The sequence below is a fragment of the Spermophilus citellus genome, assembly GCF_964194105.1.
Source record: "Spermophilus citellus genome assembly, chromosome: 3".
NCBI classification, from domain to species: Eukaryota; Metazoa; Chordata; class Mammalia; order Rodentia; family Sciuridae; genus Spermophilus; species Spermophilus citellus.
In genome coordinates this window covers 140791588-140813516 of record NC_138184.1, presented here as the reverse complement: position 1 = coordinate 140813516, position 21929 = coordinate 140791588, and the positions used below count along the sequence as shown (strand labels likewise).

The 21929-nt window shown below is 35.0% G+C and overlaps 1 protein-coding gene across 1 annotated transcript in view; it reads left to right on the top strand.

The window, feature by feature from the left end:
* ITPRID1 (ITPR interacting domain containing 1) overlaps positions 1–21929 on the top strand; it is a gene marked incomplete at both ends in the record, with an annotated part of 91885 nt that overhangs the window by 50920 nt on the left and 19036 nt on the right. The window lies entirely within an intron of this gene.

Here is a 21929-nt window from a genome sequence, read left to right as displayed (position 1 = left end):
AGATATAACACCCTACGCTTGTTTGGGGGGACTTTTATTTCTATTAGTATGCTGTGGTGTTCATTCATATTTTTTAATTGATTTCTGTTGTCCGCATCATGAGTGTGAATCCCTGTAGGATTGAATTCAAGGTCTTTTCTATTCTGACTTCAGCCCATCCTGATAGCCGTCCTTCCTCTCCAATGCCTAGACTCTGTGTGTTGGGTTGCTCATCATCTCCCCAAATTCTCTACTTTCACGTTCTCTACTTTTACATCTCATCCTTTCCTTTTCGTGGAATCTGCTTCTGAGTTACCACATGCCAAAAGTCGTCCATCCTTCAAGGTCTCAGCTCATTTACTGCCTCATCTATTATTTCCTCCAAGAACCTTACTCCCGGGGATACTCCTTCTTCAGCACTCCTAAAAATGTACATATATATATATATATATATATATATATATATATATATATATATACCTGTACCACAGACCTTAGCTCACTTTGCCTTGTGTTGTAATTAGCTGTGTACATAATGCATGTTCTTAACATTACTTCTTTTAAGGACAGTTGCCATGTGTTTTTGTAGCTCTCTTGTTCCATCTACAGAGGGGGCTCGAGCAAGGATTATAAGAAATGACAATAAAACTTTATTGAGCATTCTGTGTGCCAGTGCTACACAAAACACTTCAAATTCTTAATTCATCCTTGAAACCAACATGGGAATAAGTGAACATTATTCCCATCTTAAGATGAGGGAAGAGAGTTTCAGAGAGGATAAGGAATTGGATCAAGATCACTCAACTAGTGAGAAATTGAGCTTGGATTCACTGATCCGTATGATCCTAAAATTTTATTCTTATTAGAACACCCCTCTTTTTCCTAGCAAGAAAGAAAAAATTAATGTTGCTATGTTAGAATGATTAAAATACCAGCCTAATATTAAAATGTAGAGAGAACTAGATTTATGGTTCAATAGAGAAAATGCTGCTAAATTTCTAATGGAATATTAAAACCAAAATATATTATCTTTGAAATGATTCATACCAAGAAGAGCGAGAGAACAAAATAAGGCTATTCTTTAACCAGGGATTGAATTCATTTGAACTCAGGCTTAGTTATGGTTATCATCATCATCATCATCATCATCTAAACACTCTCACCCCTGTAACTATGGCGGATAGAAAAGTGAGCAGGAGGCTGCTTTGCCATGCCTCTTACAAAAATTGAACTTTTATGTTTAACAAGAGATGTGTTTCCGAACTTTTTCAGAGAACATGTCTATGTCAGAAAAGAAACCAAGAAGCCTCTGTTTTGTTTTAAGCTGGGGATTTTTTTGGAAGGGGGTTGGAGAGTAAATGTCTGACAGGTCTTTGAGCCTGAAGAGGTCACTGTGGAAGGAGCGACAGTGGCCCAGGTAGCTGGTAGTAGTCTCTGAGGAAAAAGGAACAAGGTAAAGCTGATGAATTTCAGGCTCTTTTTGTCTCACTGGCCAAGTGTGAGCATAAAACAGTTCCAAGGTCAACAGTAAATCAGGAAATCTGGGCTATTAATTAAGGAGTTTATGTTTTGCCAGAAGTCCCAGGGAGGGAGGGAGCTGGGGAAACCCTTAGCTTTCCACCTCCTTTTCAGGGGTCTGTTGGAAGCACCATCCCAGATTTTGTCTTGTGTTGCAAACACGATTCTTTACTATGAACATGAGGCTCTGTATGGGGTTGAGCAAATAAGGCGTCCCAATGAGAAGGAAACTGGTGACAGAAGAGGCTTCAGGTTTTAGGGTTCTTCCTTCCCTAACTAATCTGATTCTGGCTGTTCTTGCCTTGGAGAGAGATTTTCCATTTCCCCTCCTCGCCTTCCCTGGGAAAGTTGAAGCCAGAGGTGAGGCTGGGTCCTCTTTCTGGGAAGAGAGGTTGGAGAGGGACTCAGAGCCAGAGCAGCTGAGATTTTGATTGGTTTCTTCTGCTGCCAACTCTTGCCAGCTTCTGGTGCCCACACAAACCTCAATGATGATATCTGACATGGTCTATTTCCTCCATCATGTGCAATTTGCCCACCTGCGTGGCCTCCTCACAGGTTTAACCTTGGTCACAGATGGCTGCGCTAACCAATAGGATTTACATTTGTTTTATAAAATGTAACACGATATGGATTTGTAGGTATTCTGTTTTCATTAAATGACTTTCCTTTAAAAAATGTGTAGATTTGAGGGAGTCTCAAATTTCTAATTTATTATTATTATTCCTGTTGTGTTAAGGAACAAATTAATAATATAAATTCTTACTTCTGAGCAATATGCCTATTGAAAAATTACTTAAATATAAAGTATTAACTATAAAGTGAAGAAATTATAATTTCATGGGAGTACAAAGATCCTGACATGCATAATCTGATAATCCCCCAGTTTTTTCTATGGGATCTGACACCTACTGGAAGCTCAGTGATTATTTGTTCAATGGGTGAACAGGATCAACAAAGGCTTCTCAGGGGCTGTATCTGTCTGTGATAAAAGCCAACAAAGCCAGACCCTTCACTAACCATCTTTATACTGCAGTGAGACAGACGAGAGAGTGAGAGAGAGAGAGAGAGAAAGAGAGAAAGAGGACTCAAGATGGTCAAGCCTCCGGCTTAAATAAAACCACTTAGATAAAACTCTGCAAAAAAAAAAAAAAATGTAGCCCAGTACCATACATGTCTGTTAGTCTGACTTTATATGGATAAAAGAACTTAAAGCTTAGAGGAATAAAAAAAATATATCCATCACACAATGACTTTCAAATAATAATATCAAATATTATGCCAACTGAAGTTTTCATCAGGGAAATTGAAGTGGAAATTAAAAGCTTACAAAGAGATGATTTTTTAAAAAAGGTGTAAACCAAGACATTTCCAGGAAGTATTTTGACTGGGTTCCCAGATCACAGATTGACTGATTTTTTATGATTGTTAGGATTGACCACTGACACTATTTTCTTTTGTATATTGGCAACTCTTCCCATCTTGTCCAATATATCCTCAGTATTTTTTTTTCACAAAGTAAATTTTTACATCTGGTAGGCTAGGAAATCTAACAAGTTGAATTTACTCTTCTTTTCTTCCCCTCTATTAGTTTCTATTCTTTTTCTCTCTAGATAAGGTGATTGAAACTTTCACCCTTGTTTCACCTCACCTTTTTCTTGGATTAGATTCTCTCTCTCTCTTAGAGTTCATGTCTTATCTTCCTCTTCTTTAAACACTTCCTACATCTCTATTGATTGTTTTTTAAATAGAATATATTCCAACAATTTTACCAGATTCTAAGGTGCAGTGTTAGAGAACAAAGCTGGGCCTCTGAGTGACTTTCCCACCAACCCGATGGTGCTCTGGTTGCCTGGTGCACCTGTGCCTTTCTAGGACATCTTAGCATCACCAACTTGGAGATTCCCTTGGATTGGATTCTTGTTAATCTCCTGTTTCTTGATCTTGTCTGTATTGATGGGTACCTTCACTTTGATGAAGGGCTGTTTCTATTAGCTTCCTAAGAAGTGTGCAAAAGATATACTTTTTTTGAGAACGTGGATATCTGAAAATTTTTATCCTGCTCTCACAATTAATATGTGGGCTCAGCACTTTATTCAGGGTTAAAAATTATTTCCTTCAGAATTCTGAAGTCTGTGCTCCATGGTCTTTTTACTTCCAGTGCTATACTGTTGAGAAGCCTGAAGCCAGAGTCCTGTTTTGTTTTACTCTCTGTCTAGAAGCTTATACATTTTCTTACTGTTTCTAGTACTCTAGAAGTTCATATTGATGTGTAGGAGCCTATTTTCATCTTGGATTGGGTGCTCAGGGTAAATCACAAATCAATGCCCTTCAGTTTCACATCACTGTTAATAAATTTCTAATCCTATTTTTCCCTCTATTTCTTCTGAAAGTTAAATTATTTGAATGTTGGCACTTATGACCAAATTCTCGAATTTTCTACTTCTTTATTAGTTAACTCTACTTTCAGGAAGAGTTTTTCAGTTCATCATCTAATGTCTTTAGATTCTGTTATGGTTTGGATCTGTCATGTTCCTTTAAGGCCCATGTGTTGAAGGCTTGGTCATCAGCTTATGGCACCATTGCGAGATGGTGGAACCTTTAGGGGGCGGAGCCTAGTGGAAGGAAATTAGGTCATCAACAGTGTGCCCTGAATCCCATCTCTGCTTTCAGTGTGATGGCACTATGTGGCAAATACACGTCCTCTGCCATGTGTCCAGGCCATGATGTACTGTGCTGCCATAGGCTCAAAGCAAGAGGGCCAAGCAACCATGGACTAAAACCTCTAGAATTGTGAACCAAAGTAAACCTTTCCTTCTTTTATGCTGATTATACAGTATTTTTTTACAGTGATGGACAGCTAACACAAATTCATTTGTTTTTATGTATTTAACTGACATAAGGCTATACTCTTCCAATGCCCCCCAGCATTCTTTTCTTGTGTAATCATTGCAAAGTTTTTTCTTATCTCTTTGAATATAGTGATATTTCATGTATATGCATGCATGTTCATGTATGTACCTGTAAACTTTTCTTCTCACCACAAGTTTTTTCTGGTCAAATTTTTTTAAGGAGAGAGAGACAGAATTTTTTAATATTTTTCAGTTTTCGGTGGACACAACATCTTTATTTTATTTATATGTGGTGCTGAGGATTGAACCCAGCGCCCCGCGCATGCCAGGCGAGCACGTTACCGCTTGAGCCACATCCCCAGCCCCTGGTCAATTTTTTTTCCCATTTGCTTATTATGGTCTTTGTCTTCTGTGTTGGCAGTTATTTTAGATATCTGGTGATCTTTCATATATATATATATATATATATATATATATATATATATGAAAGTTGGCAATCTGGGAACCTAGTCAAGAAGAGCTTAGATGTTTTAGATTTCAATATCCAACATATGCACATCTATAATATGGTAAGCAGAAGTATCAAATGAAGGTCATTGTATTTTCTGTTTTCTGAGGTCCAGTGAATGAACTTATATCATTTTTTTCTGGGTTGAAGTTGGGGAACCACTCAATATGGTGGCCTTGTAAAGAGAGGGATCTAGGATTTAGTGGCTTCACCAACAGCCTTTACTCAATCCTATTATCTCCATACTTCCCTTTACCTCCAGTTATGTAAGTCATTGCTATTGGCAGTTCTGAGTTATGTATGGGGCTGGTTCTCATTTTTGTTTATGGTTTAGTTTCCTCTAGGAAATATATATATATATATATATATATATATTCACACACACACACATATACATACACACTTTCCCATCTACTTCCTAGTTCTTAAAATAAATAAACAAAGCATATTTATAGTCATTTGTTTTTAAGACATCTTTACTGACATATCATTTATATGCCATAAATTTTACCGTTTTAGCATGTGCCATTTAGTGATTTTTAAGGATATTCACAGTATGTAACTATCACCACTAATATTAGTTTCCCATCCTTCTCAAAATAAATCCCATATCCATTAGTCATTTCTTCATTTCTGATGCCCTCTCTTCCTAGTCTACATAAATAACTAATTTATTTTCTATCTCAATGTCTATTTGATACATTTTATAGATATGGAATCACACACTATGTGTCTTTTGTGAATAGTTTCCTTTATCATAAGGTTGAGTTTCATTCATGTTATAGTATGTATTATATTTTATTCCTTCTTGTTGCCAAATAGTATTCTCATGTATGATATAATTCATTTTATTCATCTCTCAGATGATAGATGTTAAGGTAATTTCTACATTTTAACTATTATGAATAAAGTTGCTATAAACATTCACATTTAAATTTTTACCAGCGCCAAAGTTGGCTACGATCTACATACAGTGGGGTCAGGCTCCAAATTCCTCAATAGGACACCCATAGCACAAGAGTTAATAACTAGAATCAACAAATGGGACTTACTCAAACTAAAAAGTTTTTTCTCAGCAAAAGAAACAATAAGAGAGGTAAATAGGGAGCCTACATCCTGGGAACAAATCTTTACTCCTCACACTTCAGATAGAGCCCTAATATCCAGAGTATACAAAGAACTCAAAAAATTAAACAATAAGAAAACGAATAACCCAATCAACAAATGGGCCAAGGACCTGAACAGAGGCTTCTCAGAGGAGGACATACAATCAATCAACAAGTACATGAAAAAATGCTCACCATCTCTAGCAGTCAGAGAAATGCAAATCAAAACCACCCTAAGATACCATCTCACTCCAGTAAGATTGGCAGCCATTAGGAAGTCAAACAACAATAAGTGCTGGCGAGGATGTGGGGAAAAGGGTACACTTGTACATTGCTGGTGGGACTGCAAATTGGTGCAGCCAATTTGGAAAGCAGTATGGAGATTTCTTGGAAAGCTGGGAATGGAACCACCATTTGACCCAGCTATTCCCCTTCTCAGTCTATTCCCTAAAGACCTAAAAAGAGCATGCTATAGGGACACTGCTACATCGATGTTCATAGCAGCACAATTCACAATAGCAAGACTGTGGAAGCAACCTAGATGCCCTTCAATAGACGAATGGATAAAAAAAATGTGGCATTTATACACAATGGAGTATTACTCTGCATTAAAAAATGACAAAAATCATAGAATTTGGAGGGAAATGGATGGCATTAGAGCAGATTATGCTAAGTGAAGCTAGCCAATCCCTAAAAAACAAATGCCAAATGTTTTCTTTGATATAAGGAGAGTAACTAACAACAGAGTTGGGAGGAAGAGCATGAGAAGAAGATTAACATTAAACAGGGATGAGAGGTGGGAGGGAAAAGGAAAGAGAAGGGAAATTGCATGGAAATGGAAGGAGACTCTCAGGGTTATACAAAATTACATACAAGAGGAAGTGAGGGGAAAGGGGAAAAAAACAAGGGGGAGAAATGAATTACAGTAGATAGGGCAGAGAGAGAAGATGGAAGGGGAGGGGATGGGGGATAGTAGAGGATAGGAAAGGCAGCAGAATACAACAGACACTAGTATAGCAATATGTAAAACAGTGGATGTGTAACCAATGTGATGCTGCAATCTGTATACGGGGTAAAAATGGGAGTTCATAACCCACTTGAATCAAAGTGTGAAATATGATATGTCAAGAACTATGTAATGTTTTGAACAACCAACAATAAAAATTAAAGAAAAAAAATTTAAAAAATAAATTTTTATGTAGACACACATTGTTATTTCTCTTTGGTGTATACCTAATAGTGGAATTGCTAAGTCATGTGGTGGCTCTCTGTTTAACATTTTCAGAACTTCTTAAATTGTTTAACAAAGCAGTTAAATCATTTTACAATATCACAGAAAAGTGAAGGTTCCAACTCTCCTAATCATTGTTGACATTTATTATCTCTCCTCTTAATTTTCACCATTCTAGTAGTATTTTATTGTGGTTTTCATTTGCATGTTGAACAACTTTTAATGTATTTATCAACTATTTATATAACTTGTTTGAAGAAATAATTTGAAATTCTTTTCCCATTTTTAAGTTGGGTGATTTATCTTTCTATTTTTGAGTTCTAAGTGTTTCTTACATATTACAGATATAAGCCCTTTATCATATATGTGATTTTCAAATAGTTTCTCCTATTCTATGGATTGTCTTTTCCTCTTGACAGTGTCATTTAAAACTCAGTTTTAAACTTTGAGGAAGTCTCTATCTCTATTTCTCTACCTTCCCCCCACCTCTCTCATGCTAGGGATGCTTTACCACTGACTTGTGATCCTTCTGTCTCAGCCTCCCAAGTGTTCTTGGTTTCACATCTCAGAAAACATTGCATAGTACAAGTCCATCACATTTACAACTGTGTTTATTTCTAAGTGTTTCATAGTTTTATGTATTGAAAATTATCTATATTCATTTGAGTTAACATTTGTACATCGTGTTAGCTAGGAAGTTCAACTTTATTCTTTTACATGTGGCTGTTTGATTGTTCTGACATCATTTGTTGATACATCTATTTTTCCCCAATGAATTATCTTAGTAACTTTGTTGGAAATTAATTAACTATAAATATACAGATTTATTTCTATTTACTTATTTTAATTTTATTCCAATTAACTATATGTCTCTCCATATGCTAGAGTTACACTGTCTTCATTATAAGTAAATTTCAGATAAGTAAATAGAAGTCGCCCAACTTTGTTCATCTCTTTCAAGACTGTTTTAGCTACTCTGGGTCCTTTAGATTTCCATATGGAAATTAGGGTCACCTTGTCATTTCTACCTAAAAAGGTAGCTGAGATTTTGACAGAAATTTTGCTGAATCTTAAAATCAACTTACAGACTATTGTTATCTTAACCTTAGTTTTCTGACCTATATATGGAGTATAGTTCCATTTATTTGTTTGCTTTTTTAATATCTTTCAACTGTGTTTTATAATTTTCTATACAGAAGTCTTGCAGCTCTTTGGTTAAATATATTCTAAGTACTTTATTCTTTTCAGTGTTGTTGTAAATGCAATTATTTTCTTGATTTGTTTGGAACTGTTTATTGCTACTATGTGGAAATAAAATTTTTCTATATTTATCTTATGTTCTCCAACCTCAGTGAGTTTATTTTTAGTTCTAATAGTTTTTAGTGGATTTTTTAGATATAGATATATGTTTGTGCATATATATATATATATATATATATATATATATATATTCATATGTGTGTGCGCGCACACACACACACATGACCATGTTATCTGCAAATAGACATAGTTTTAATTCTTCCTTTTCATTCTGAATGTCTTTTTATTTATTTCTTTTTCTGACATAATTGTCCTATAAATAGAAGCAGGGAAAATGTATATCCCATCTGCTTCTTAATTTTAGGGGGAAAACATTCAGTCTTTTACCATTAACTACAATATTACTCTGTTAATTTTGTATGTGCCCTTTACCAGGTGGAGGATAGTCAGTTCTATTCTTAGTTTTTTGAGGGTTTGGATCATTAGAAATTGTTACATTTTGTCCGAGGCTTTTTCCGCATCAATCTAGGTGACCATAGGTATTTGATTTTTAATTTTACTTATTGCTTATGGCATAGACTGATTTTTAGTTAAAATATCATATTTCTGGGATGTATCTCACATGAACATAGTGCATAATCCTTTACGTGTATTGTTGAATTTATTTTGCTAGTATTTTATTTGGGACTTTTACATGTATATTCACAAGGACTTTTCATGTGATGTCTTTGTCTATACTTGATATCAAATCTAGATGTAGAATTAGTTGGAAAATCTATGGTTTGGATCTGGAATGTCCTCCAAAGGCCCATATAGCAGAGGTTTGGTAACAAGTGTGGTGCTGTTGAGGGATGGTAGAACTTTAAAGACATGGGGCTTAGGGGAGATCTTGGGGTCTTAGGGGCATGCCATTCGTTGAAGAGGATAATGCAACCCTGGCCCCCTCTTCTCTCTCTCTCTCTCTCTCTCTCTCTCTCTCTCTCTCTCTCTCTCTCTCTCTTCATGGTTGTGAGCTGACCTGTTTTGCTATACCACACATTTCCATTATGATATTCTTCCTTGTCCAAAAGCAATGAGACTAGCTGATCATGTACTAGAACTTCCAAAGTTGTTAGCCAAAATAAAGCTTTTTTCTTTATAAGTTGATTACCCAGGTATTTTTTTTATAGTGACAGAAAGCTAATATAGTAAATGTTCTCTCCTCCGGTATTTTTAGGAGAGTTCTGAAGTATTAAGTTATTAAGGTTTTATTAAGAACCTTATATTATTAATAATTCTTTAAACATTTGGTAGAATCCACCAGCAAAGCAAATAGACATGGGCTTTAATTTGTGGAATGTTTTTAAATTATTCATTAAATACCTTTACTTGTCATAGACCTGTTCAGATTTTTTATTTCTTCTAGACTAAATCTCAATAGGTTTTACCTTTTTAGGAATTTCTGCAATTTATCTAAGTCATCAAATTTGTCATTCATTTCATTTTCTTGTAATGCATGTTCCTTCAGGAAAGTTACTAATACTATGTTTTCTTTCATTTTTGATTTATTAATTCAGTCTTACTTTTTTTCTTGGTCAAGCTACCTAAAGATATGTCAGTTTTGTTGACCGTTTCAAAGAAAAAACTTCTTTAAAAATTCTTTCTATTGTTTTTTAATCATCTATTTTATTTATCTCTCCTCTATATTATTTCCTTCATCCTGCATGTTTTACATTTAGTTTGATAGTTTTGTAGTTTCTTAAGGTGGAGGTTTAGATGAATGACTTAAATTCTTTCTTAATATAAGCCTTTTAGAGCTGAAAATTTCCCTTGAAACATTGCTTTGGCTGCATCCCATAAATTATGACTTGTTGCAATGGTTTGCACTCATCATAAAGTATATTCTAATTTCCCTGTGGTATCTTCTTTACTCGGGAGTGAACTTTTTAAAAACACAAACAACAACAACAACAACAAAAACTTTGTGAATTTCTCAGTTCCTTTTGTTACTGACTTCAAAATTTCATTATATTGCACTCAGAAAATATGCTTTATATGACTTTAATCCTTCAAATATATTGAGGCATGCTTCATGACCTAACATGTGGCTTATCCCAGAGAATGTTGCAGTACATTTGAGAAGAATGTGTTTTCTTCTCAATGTGTTAGGAGGAGTGTTCCTCAAATATCTATTGGGTTTATTTATGGTATTATTTAACTCTTCTATTTTGTTGTCGATCTTCCGTCTGATTGTTCTACTCATTATTAAAAATAGAATACTAAAGTCCTTCATTACTATTGTTGAATTATATGTTTTACCTTTCAAATCCATCAGGGTTTTTGATTGTTTGTGTATTTGTTTGTTTTAATGTATTTTGGAGCTTGGTCTTTGGTATATTTTTTGGTTGTAATTGTAATGTCTTCCTGATAAATTGATTATTTTATCATTATAAAATGATATATTTCTTTTTTTATTAACAATTTTTATCTTAATGTCAATATAATATAATGTAATATGAAAAATATAGTCACTCCAGTTCTTTTTGGGTGCTATGCTTTTTTTAACATTTTACTTCAAACTTATTTGTCTTTTCTAATCTAAAATTTTTCTTTTGTAGAGAGTTTATAGTTGAATCATATTTTTATTTTTTATCCATGATGCCAATCTTTTTCATTTGGAGCATTTGCTCTATTTTGATTTAATGCCATTATTGATAAGATATCAATTATCTTCTATTTTGCTAATTTTTTATGTCTTATATATTTTTATTCTTTTGTTCCTACATACTGCATTCTTTTTTTAATATTTATTGTTTTGGTTTTAGGTGAACAAATATCTTTATTTTTCATTTATATGATGCTGAGGATCTAATCCAGTGCCTCATGCATGCTAGGCGAGCACTCTACCACTGAGCCACAACCCCAGCCCCCATATTGCATTCTTTGGACTTAAAGAAATATTCTCTAATATGTTATTTTAATTATGTTGTTTTTTTATTACATTTTTAAATTTAGTTTCTTAGGGTTAATCATAGAATTGTCAATGTCTTAGCTTGGATACCAAAAATTTTAACAGCATGTAAATACTTTGCTCCAATATAGTTTCATTCCCTACCTTCATTTATAATATTATTGCCATAGAAGTTATATTTTATACATTATGATTCCATTAATACCATTTTTATTACCATATTATTTTTACCATATTTATTACTTTTTCTTTTAAATCAGATGACAGAATAAAGAAATTATAAGCAAAAATATATTGTTATTGTATTTCATCTTATGTAGTTATCATAAGTGTGCAGTTTTTTCTTCTTGTGACTCTGAGTTACTGTGTATTCTTTCTTTTTTTTTTCTTTTTTTTTTCTGCCTTACCCAAAGGCTCATGTACTTAAAAACTTGGTCTCAACCCAAAAATATCCAGAGGTAGAACTTTGGGATGTGATTGGATCATGAGGTCTCTACTCAGATCAGTGAATGAATCCATTTTATGGATTAATAATTTTAGTGAACTAGCGGGAGGAGCTAGAAACTAAGCAGACTGAGTATGGTGGGAGGAAGCAGGTCACTGGAGAAGTATGCTTGCGGATGGCCCTTTCCTCCCTCTGTCTCTTTTTTTTGCCTTCTCTCTACTTGCTGGCTATCCTGAGCTGAGCATCCTTCTCCTGCCCTACCCTTACACCCTGATGTTCTGCCTCACCTTAGACCCTGAGCTCTCTGAAGCAATAAAGTACTTGTGGGAGTCCAATTGATACCTAGATTTGTGCATGAAGCACCTGGCTTTAAATAGACCTGAGCTTGGTGCTGAATATTGACGGAGCCATTAGAATGGGATCAAGAGGGCACAATGGAAGATCCTCTCAAGGTGCTTGACAAACTCAAAAGCCAGCCATTCATCAGCATTTACTATGAGCTACATAACCCTATAGACGGGAGGGTTGTAAGGCAGTATATGTTTTGGCTTGCTGAGAACTCAGTTTGTCAAGGGTGCTAGCAATTACTGAGGGCCTACTGTGAGTCAGACTCTATATGACATGCATCTTTACATCTGTTTGCTGTCTTCCTGCTCCTAATCACTGATGGAGAAGACAGTGATAAGAGATAAGCTCCATGGCATATGTTAGCAGCAATGACTTTGACTTTTGACCTTTCATGCCCTCTCCCATGGTGGTGAGGAAGCTTCTGGTTGTATCAATATAAGAGTTGAGTGTGAAGTGGGTGGAGCCTGAGAGAGGTGAAAAGCAACAGAACGTTGGGCTTTATAAACACTGTCTCCATTGTACTCATGCAATGCCCCCTAAGAGATGGAGAAACAGCCCCAGTGAGATTGGTTTTTTTGGTTTTTTTTTTGTTTGTTTTTTTTTTAACCCAAAAGCAATTTAAAGAAATCATCAAGAGCACTTGGCAGAAAACTTGATGAAATTGGGGGAGAAGGGGGAGAAACTGATGTTTAAGCTTTAAATATACAAAAGAATTTTGATTGACATTCTACATAATACAAATTGTGTGCAAGATGTTCTTGATAAACATTTACAGACTGTATCCCCAAATCAACATCAGGAATTTTAAGCTGATCCCATCAATTACTGATGTGATGCTGGAACACCACATTGCCAACTATCAAAAACCATTTTAAATCTATATTCTTCCAACTCCATTTTCACCAATGAAAATAATTTCAAAGTATAGCAAGCTTGGAAACTGTAAAATATTTCACAAGCTTTTTTTTTCTTTTTTCTTTTTTTTATGCTAGGGAATGTCTGTCATCTCTTTTAGGAGATAGTTTTGTGCTTCTGAACAGTTATGGTGTTCAGGGAAAGAAAATGAGCCACACTCAATATGAATGCATATGCAAAGGGTTTCTGAGCATGAACATTAACAGAAAATTTTTATCCATACATAGAGGTCTCCAGACGACACTCAGACTTCTATATACATTTTTAATATACATATACACATACATTTACATACACACATTGTATTCTTTCATTTGAGACTGAAGGATTTTCATTAGTTTTTCTTACAGGAAGTCCTACTAAGAATGAATGAATTCTTTCAGTTTTTGTTCAGTTAGGATTTCTTAAATTATAATTTATTTTCGGAGGATAATTTTTCTGGATAGAGAATTCTTGATTGGTATTTTTCTCTTTCAATAGTTCAGATCCCTTTAAATCAGCCTTCCAATTCCCACGGTTTCCGCTGAGAAGTCAGCTGTTAATGTTACATCCCTTGTATTGATGAGTTATTTTTTTTTCTGGCTACTTGCGAGATTATTTCTTGTCTTTAGAGAGTTTTACTACTATATATATATATATATATATATATATATATATATATATATATATATATATTTCTCTGAATTTATACTACTTGAAGTTCACTGGATTTTTTTGATTGATCTCATTATTTTATAAATCAAATTTGGAAAGTTACAAACATTGTTTATTGAGATAGTCTTTATGCTCCTTTCTTTTCTCTTTCTTGAACTTGTATTATGTACCAATCTCTAAGGCTCTGTTAGTTTTTCTTAATTTTTTTTCTATTTGTTTTAACAGCTGGGTAATCTAAGTTGACTTATTCTCAAGATTTCTGATGCTTTCTTTGTCAATCTCACTTCTGATGTCAACAGCCTGCTCTGAATTTTTTATTTCATTTATCATTCTTTGCAACTCTGAAATTTTACTTATTTTTTAATAACTTAAATCTATTTGGCAATATTCCAAACTTGATGAAACATTGTTCTCACATATCCCTTTAAATGTTTAGATATAGTTTCCTTTAATTGTTTTCCTTTAAAATATGTATACATACACATATACATACATATATGTGTATATATATATATATATAATTATATATATATTATATGTACATATATTATATATTATATATATATAAATAGGCTAATTTATTGTTCTTGTGACTAGTTCTGCACTTTCTTAAGTTTTATTGACTTTCATTTTTGTTTTGCTATGTAGTGACCATACTTAACCTGTTTCTTTTCATGTTTTGTAACATTTTGTAATAAACTTGGCATTTGGAATAATATAATATGAAATTTATCAAATTCAGATATTACCCCAAGAAATTTGGGGGGTTGATTTAGTTGTATTTTTATAGCTAGTTTGTTTTAAAGTAATTCTTCGGGATGAATTGCATAAAGTCTATTCTTTGTCATTGCAGCCACTGAAGTCTCTACTAAAATTTCTTAGTTAAGCACTAAGTTAATTAAGCTAATGACAGAGATCTTCTTAAGTGCCCTGAATAAATAAATTTAGCACCCTATGATAAGGGGCTCTGTATATTGTTGGGGCATGCCTATGATATTCTAAGTATTTAAAACTCTGCTTTAGTTTTCACTTCCTATTTGTTCAGAACCTCATGGTCAACCATATGTGAGTAATCAAGGTCATCTCACATCTTTCCTGAGCATGCACACAAACCTTGCAAAGAAAAAAATTATAGATATGTATGTTCATTCTACCCTTAGAGTCTATTTTATAAAATAATATATTTAATTATATTTAAATAAAGGTCTATGTTTATTATAATTCCTCAATAGTCTACCTGATTTTTATTGAATAATAGACTTAAAAATATCGACTAGTAAACTATCCAGTAGAAAGAAACACTAGAAGGAAAAATATTCTTGTTCACAACCATCCTTCATTTAAAATGTCCTTATGACCAGAGGTCTCATTTGCTCTCTGTTCTATATTTTAAATAAAACTCTTTGCACTTGGAAAAAAATAACATCAGTAAATTAGAATAATTATAAAAATATGCTATAATAAAATTATGGTCCTCCCCTCTCTGTTCTACACCTCCACAAAATACCTACTTGTGCCTGGAAAGTGGTGTACATGTCTAATCCAGTGGCTCGGGAGGCTGAGGTAGGAGGATCACAAGTTCAAAGCCAACCTCAACAACTTAGCAAGACCCTATGCAACTCAGCAAGACCCTGTTTCTAAGTAAAATGGTAAAAAGGTCTGGGGATGTTACTCAGTGCTAAAATGCTCATGTGTTCATCCCTGGTACAAACAAAACAAAACAACACAAAAAACCCTTCTTTTATTTGTATTTGTATTCTACTATATTTTGCAGACTATAGTTGAATGTGGGTAAGTGAAACACAAAACTGGATAGGGGGCTGGGTGCAGTGGTATATGCCTATTACCCCAACGGCTCGGGATGCTGAGGCAGGAGGATTGTGAGTTCAAAGCCAGCCTCAGCAAAAGTGAGGTACTAAGCAACTCAGTGAGACCCCCTCTCTAAATAAAATTCAAAATAGGGCTGGGGATGCGGTTCAGCAGCCCAGTGCTCCTGAGTTCCATCCTCGGTACCCCCCAAAAAAAAATCTGGATAAGGGGAACTACTGTAGTAGGGACTCATCTTGAAAGTAATTTGCAATATTGTGATATTTTTATCGACAAAAATGTGGAGGCATGATCAGTGATTATCAACATATAGCCCTTAGTACTCTCTTAAGGAAAATGAGACATTAAATCTTTCAAAAATGAAAATCCTTTCTTTGCTTCTTATTAGCAAGGTATGTGTAAATTTGTAGACTTCCATTTTTAGATATGACCAAAACAATTACTAATAGCACTAAGTGACTAATTAAGCATTAATACAAGCAGTGTGTTGGAGTTTACTAAGAATTCAAATTTGGTTTTCTATTAAGAGGCCTGCTTTCTATATAATGCTTTAACAATATACTGCAAGATTCCTACTATACATGCAAAATAGAAGTTGTTGGGAATCTTGCAATTTTCAAGAATTATGATTTGTAATCACTATATTGGTAACATCTTGAATTGATGTGGTTCTCCAGAGTGGCTTACCTTGCATTTTAAAATGTAAATAATTATTAATTTACCTTTTTATTTATTATATTTACGTTTATACCTTTAGGATCTAATACTAGTGTTGGTGCCTATTGCCATCAGTAGATTTTTAAACATGTAGATCTTAGAGTTCAGTTACAAATCATGCCGACCACTTGTCATAGATTAGGTTTCCCAGAGATAGACTACGGGTTGATTTTGATTTATTAAGAAGTGCTCCTAGGAAGAGCAGTAGGGGAATGGGAAATGGGATCATGAAGAGAAGAAGGAAATCCACTCGTCAGCACATCCTTCCACCCACTGACAAAGATCCAATTGTTCTGTCATCTTTTTGATTCCTCAGGGACTATTTGTTTCAGCTTCGAAAACAGCTAGTACCTTAAATCACACAGTCAATTCTCCAGATCGCTTGATGAGCAGTTTTCAATGGCCCTGTTTCTGATTTCCTCTGTGCCCAAAGCAGAAAGCAGCATGAAGATTATGCATAAGCAAAAGAGAGAAAAACAAAAACAAAAACAAAAACCACATAAGACCAAAAAGGTTTCTAAAATTCACATGTTGGCAGCTTAAAAAGAGTGGCTTATCTTTCAAACAGTTATCAGACACCACCTCCCCACCCACTGCATCCTTCTTCCTGCTTTTTGCCTTTCCAAACCCAAACATTCTATTTATAAAAGGAATGCTTTTAATCTTGTGGTTTGTGGGTATGGGATGGGTGTCCTGGTCATATTCCAATCAAGATAATTACATTTTCTCTTCCTCAAACCCCCTGTTGCTTACATTCCAAGTGACATTCTTCTTTCCTCTTTAGCAAACTGCTCTGAGGCAGCACTGTGAGGTGGTAAACAGCTGGAGGGGCTCCCCCAGAGGTGGCTGCACATCAGTGTTAAGTGAGCTCCTCCCAGTATAGTTTGTCTATCAACTTGTTGAAAGCATTTGGCATTTTTAAAGCATTTGGCATCTTTCAGAGGAAAAAAAGGGAAGATTCTATGATTAGCGCTATAGCCTCAGTAGATTTGAAGCACTGCTGTAATTAGAATGGAAATAACAGCAACAATTTAAAAAGTGATAGACCTTTGCAGACAGGATGATTGATATAAATGAGTTTCTCAATAACAAGTATTTTATAGATAACCTATAATAAAATTAGGCCTTGCATTTCAGGTTATCAAATATACCATACCTCTAGTATTAAGCATTTTCAAGCTAGGCAAAAGGCTCATTGGAATAGTAACCAAATTTCCCCAGTAGTTTAATTAAACTGAAATGCCTATTAGCATAAAATCAAAATCATATCATTTTTGTGAAAAAAGACATCCTGAATGTAGATAAAAGAGTTCAGATCAAGTTATTTCCAGAGAAATACATTCTAATTCGTTTCCTCCATTTACAGGGACCCTTTGGATGAGTTCCTTACCATTTGAATAATTCAGTGTCCTTGATTCATATCACCACACTCTCCTGCCATTTTCTGGTTTAGATTTGTGTACCCTCCCATACCCACACCACCTGAGGGACACAATCTAAAATTTAGTAAGTTTGGTTGAGAGAATGAAGATAAATAATTTGAAGAATATTGGAATTTTAGATGAAAATACTTGGTGTCTTAAGAAAAGGTTGCTTAGATTGACTTCTCACCCTACAAATCATAGCAGAGAAAGAAAATTCAACCCCTCTTCTGTTTGAACATGACAGGGAAAGAATTTCAGAAGTAGACATATTTGCAGTCAGTAGAGAGATTGCTAATGCTCAGGGACATTTCAAGCAGATGTGGCCTCCCTGGGATCCTGAGGAAAGGAGAGAAAACAGGCCTTAGGAAACCTTGTGCCTTCTCAGAGCTCACCATGTGACTCCGTCACCCAGATCAAAGGTGTGATGTTCCTCCAAACTTGAGGTCAGCTTTTCTACTTAATCTTCTCCAGCCAGTACCCAATTTGCTTCCCTCACTCCACAACACATTCAGTACCCTGTTCCAAATAATTAGGGCCGTTAGTGGGAAAATCTGGAGGGGGCAAGCTCAGTTACTCTTGGGAAGACCCTTCCGTCTATGGAAGAATAGGCATCTAGGCATTGCCTACTCCTGACACTTGCTCAAGTTCCACAAACCTTTGAGAATGTTTCTTTGCTGATTCATAGCCTAATCCCCAGGTAAGAATGCCTCCAGAGGCCCTTCTCCTCACAGGTAGAGCTGATGTTAGAAAAGGGTTTGGGCCAAGAAAGACTAAAAGCAGATTTCAGAAACTCCCCTTCTGGTTACTACCGCGTAGATCCCTGTGATTAACCTGTTACTAACTTAGTCTTTGTTTAAACCTTATTTGTAAAGCTAGGTTGGAAGCAATCCATTCCACTCTACCATAGCATTCTGAAGGCAAGGATAATACCCAATTTCTTTTCAACTGCCAGAATTTACCTCGGTGCCTGGATATAAAACAGATTCTTAAAAGCATGCATGTTAAGGAAACAGCTGATCAAGTAGGTAAATGAAGCAACTTATCTTCTTCACCATTAAAAATTAGAGTGAGCTTTTCTTAGAATGTCTTTAAAATTTTTTTATAACATGATTTTATAAATGCTTTATCAAAGGAAAGTGATCTCATCTAAAATTAAAGAAATATATTTCAGATTCAACTACACTCAATGCTACTAAGAAGGGTCTTTACTTACAGATAGTTGGATATGATAAAAATTTTCAGCAAACTTTTTGAGACTTAAAGAATCTATGGCTAAATCTATTATTTTTTTTCCAGTGCTCAAAGATACCCCTGTTGATTCTAAAATCAAAGAACAGACAGAAGTTCAAGTGGGTTGTAAACTTGGCAAAAACATACTCTACCAAGAAATAAAAAAGAATTTGGTTTCAAAATCTGTTACAGTACAGGCATCTTCTGGTTTTCCTTTTACAAGAGAAGTCCAAGAAAAAAGAATTGTAACATCACTTAACACAATGAAATATACTTTATGTAACTAACAATATTAAAACCGCTTTTCTGAAAATGAGGCCAAAGGATGTAACTCCCTTTGAAAAATCTGTTTGGAAAAATAAGCCACTTAGTGACCATCATCTTGCCTTAGGTGTGGGTGTTTAACCTCCTCTTGTCATTTGGCCCTTGATTTCCTAAAGTGATCGTCCTCTACTGTCATCACTCATCTGATAGCAGTGTTTCTCCATTGTATTTCTGTTTGCATTTTACTGTTTATAAGCCCAGGACTGTCCTGTCTATATGGTGCTTCCCTCTGCTCTCATGAATATCACAAAGGATACAACAGCTTGATTAGACTTTTTCTGTGGTCATTATTGAGAACATCTCTTCCGAACAGTTTTTGGCACTTGAATTTGTTCTTCATATGTCAGTGAAATTGTGCCCTAAAGGAAGAGTCAGTGTTGCAGGGACAAAGGGGCTTAATTCTAAATGTGCCCAAGGACTCTTATGACAGGCAGTCTTACTGTCTGCAAGGGCTGCTGAATATCCTCAGATTCTAGATTTGAAACATTAGATGGAACTTCTAGAGAACAGAAGCACAGTCTTTCACTCCATTGCATCTTCTAATCTAGCACATTGCCTAACACACAGTAAGCCTTCAATAGACATGTTTGTGGAAAGAACCAATATAGCAAAGTATAGCAATCTCTCTCCTAGAGGGTGGATAGTTATCAAGCTTTATGATTAATTTATTTTACTTTGAAGTTTAGGAGGTATTCCTTGTAAATTGTGTGTCTCTAAAAACAATATACTGGGAATTGTGTTTTTCATTGCTATGATATTAAATAAAATGCATTCTTTTTAAAAATATTTTTGAATTGTAGTTGAACACAATACCTTTATTTTTATTTGTTTTTATTTTTATGTAGTGCTGAGGATCAAACCCACCACCTCGCATGTGCTAGGCAAGCGCTCTACCGTTGAGCCACAGCCTCAGCCCCAATAAAGTGCATTCTTAGTATTTTTATTTACTCTATATTTTAACCTAAATCTGTAGCTTGTCACTTAGACAAGCCCCTCAAAGGATGGGCTGTGTCTTACAATTCTCTAATCAGTGCCTAGACAATCAATGTTCAATCAGAACAGCTGATTAGAAAAGGCTGCTATACGAATGACTAAGAATATAAAAAAAATAATGTCTATCTGAGTTTAAAATGATATGGAAGCAATAAAAATAATATTGCTGGTGCCAAAAAAAAGGTAATATGGAAGACATTCTTTAGAGAATAATCAAAATGCTAGTGAACAAGCCAGAGATGAAAGGATTAAATTTGACAGATATGAAGGATAATGTCCCAATCTTCTCTCCAATTTTGTTCTAAGCCTGGATGGTTTGAGATCCCTAAAAACTCAAATTTCCTTTTTGTTACAGAGGAAATGAATTCAAATTAAAGCAAAAAGATACAATGTTACATGAATACTGGGTTAAATTGTCTGGCTGATTGTGGTAGTTGTATCACTCAGGCGGAGAAAAAAAAAACATATTCAAAAGGGTTTAACTGAAGAGAGTTTTGAAAAGGGACCATTTACCAAAGCGGGCTGGATTCATGGAACCACCAAAGAAACACCCAAGGCTAGCAAGAACAGAAAGGCATTGTCACTTTTAGGTCTGGGGAAACAGAGTGATCCTGGTCCTGGAACCAATAAAAGTTGGAGCTTTAAAAGAAAGACTCAAAGGGGTCTTTTATCCTAAAGATGCAGCCACTTTTAAACTGTCCCTAGAAAAGGAGGCGATGGATATGTGATCCTTTCCCTTTCTCCTGTCCATCCATCTCCTTCTTCTCCTGGCACATCCCATTGATTAAATACAAGTCAAAGCCTGGGGCTCAGGCAGAGCAGACAATGATGGGAATGGAGGGTAGTGGAGGCCAGGAAGGGTGAATGTAGAATAATGCACACACAATGGCCTCCCTGAAAAGCCTCTGTCTCTCACAGAGCCATGAGTCCATGTGAGGCCTCTAGAGTACAGCTGGAGATGAAATCATCAGCTTGACTTTTTATGGAAACTTTGGTTCTAAGTTGGTCAATATTTATTTTCTTCTCCAACTTGGGTTATTAGTTTTGATCAACTAGGCTGCCATAGAAAAGGACTACTTCTTCTTTCTGTCTGAACATTAGATGTAATCACCTGCCAATCAACTGGTTAACTGAAGCAAGGATAAATGTTTGTTCCCACTCAGATTCACAAGAGAGGGGGAAAAAATTGGACTAGTTATCACTAGAACTATGCTAGTTGAATCAGTACAGAAATTAAACACTCAAGAGAAGTCAAAATTTGAAATCTACTTATTATCTCACCTGGAGAGACTGTTCATTTAGTCCTAGAAATGTCTATTATTCTGTTTTCAAAGATCTAAATTAAAATTTGCCATGACTTGACATTCTTACAGGATAATGAATGAACATTTAGTACTTAAAATTGGATCTTCCCCCTTCTTTTTATCTCAGGAATGTCTAATAAATAAGTATCCTTGTAGACAAAGAAGATAAGTGTGGTTAAACAATACAATCTTTATAGATTCATAGAAATGTTCTACTTCAGAAATATCTAACTGTATTAAAATCCTAGCTTTTTTCATTCCAAGATCCTGGGTCACCAATTATTCCCTAGTTACTCTATGCCACAAAGCTCCAGGAACCCTGGCCTCTTTTCATTCCTCTGACAGAA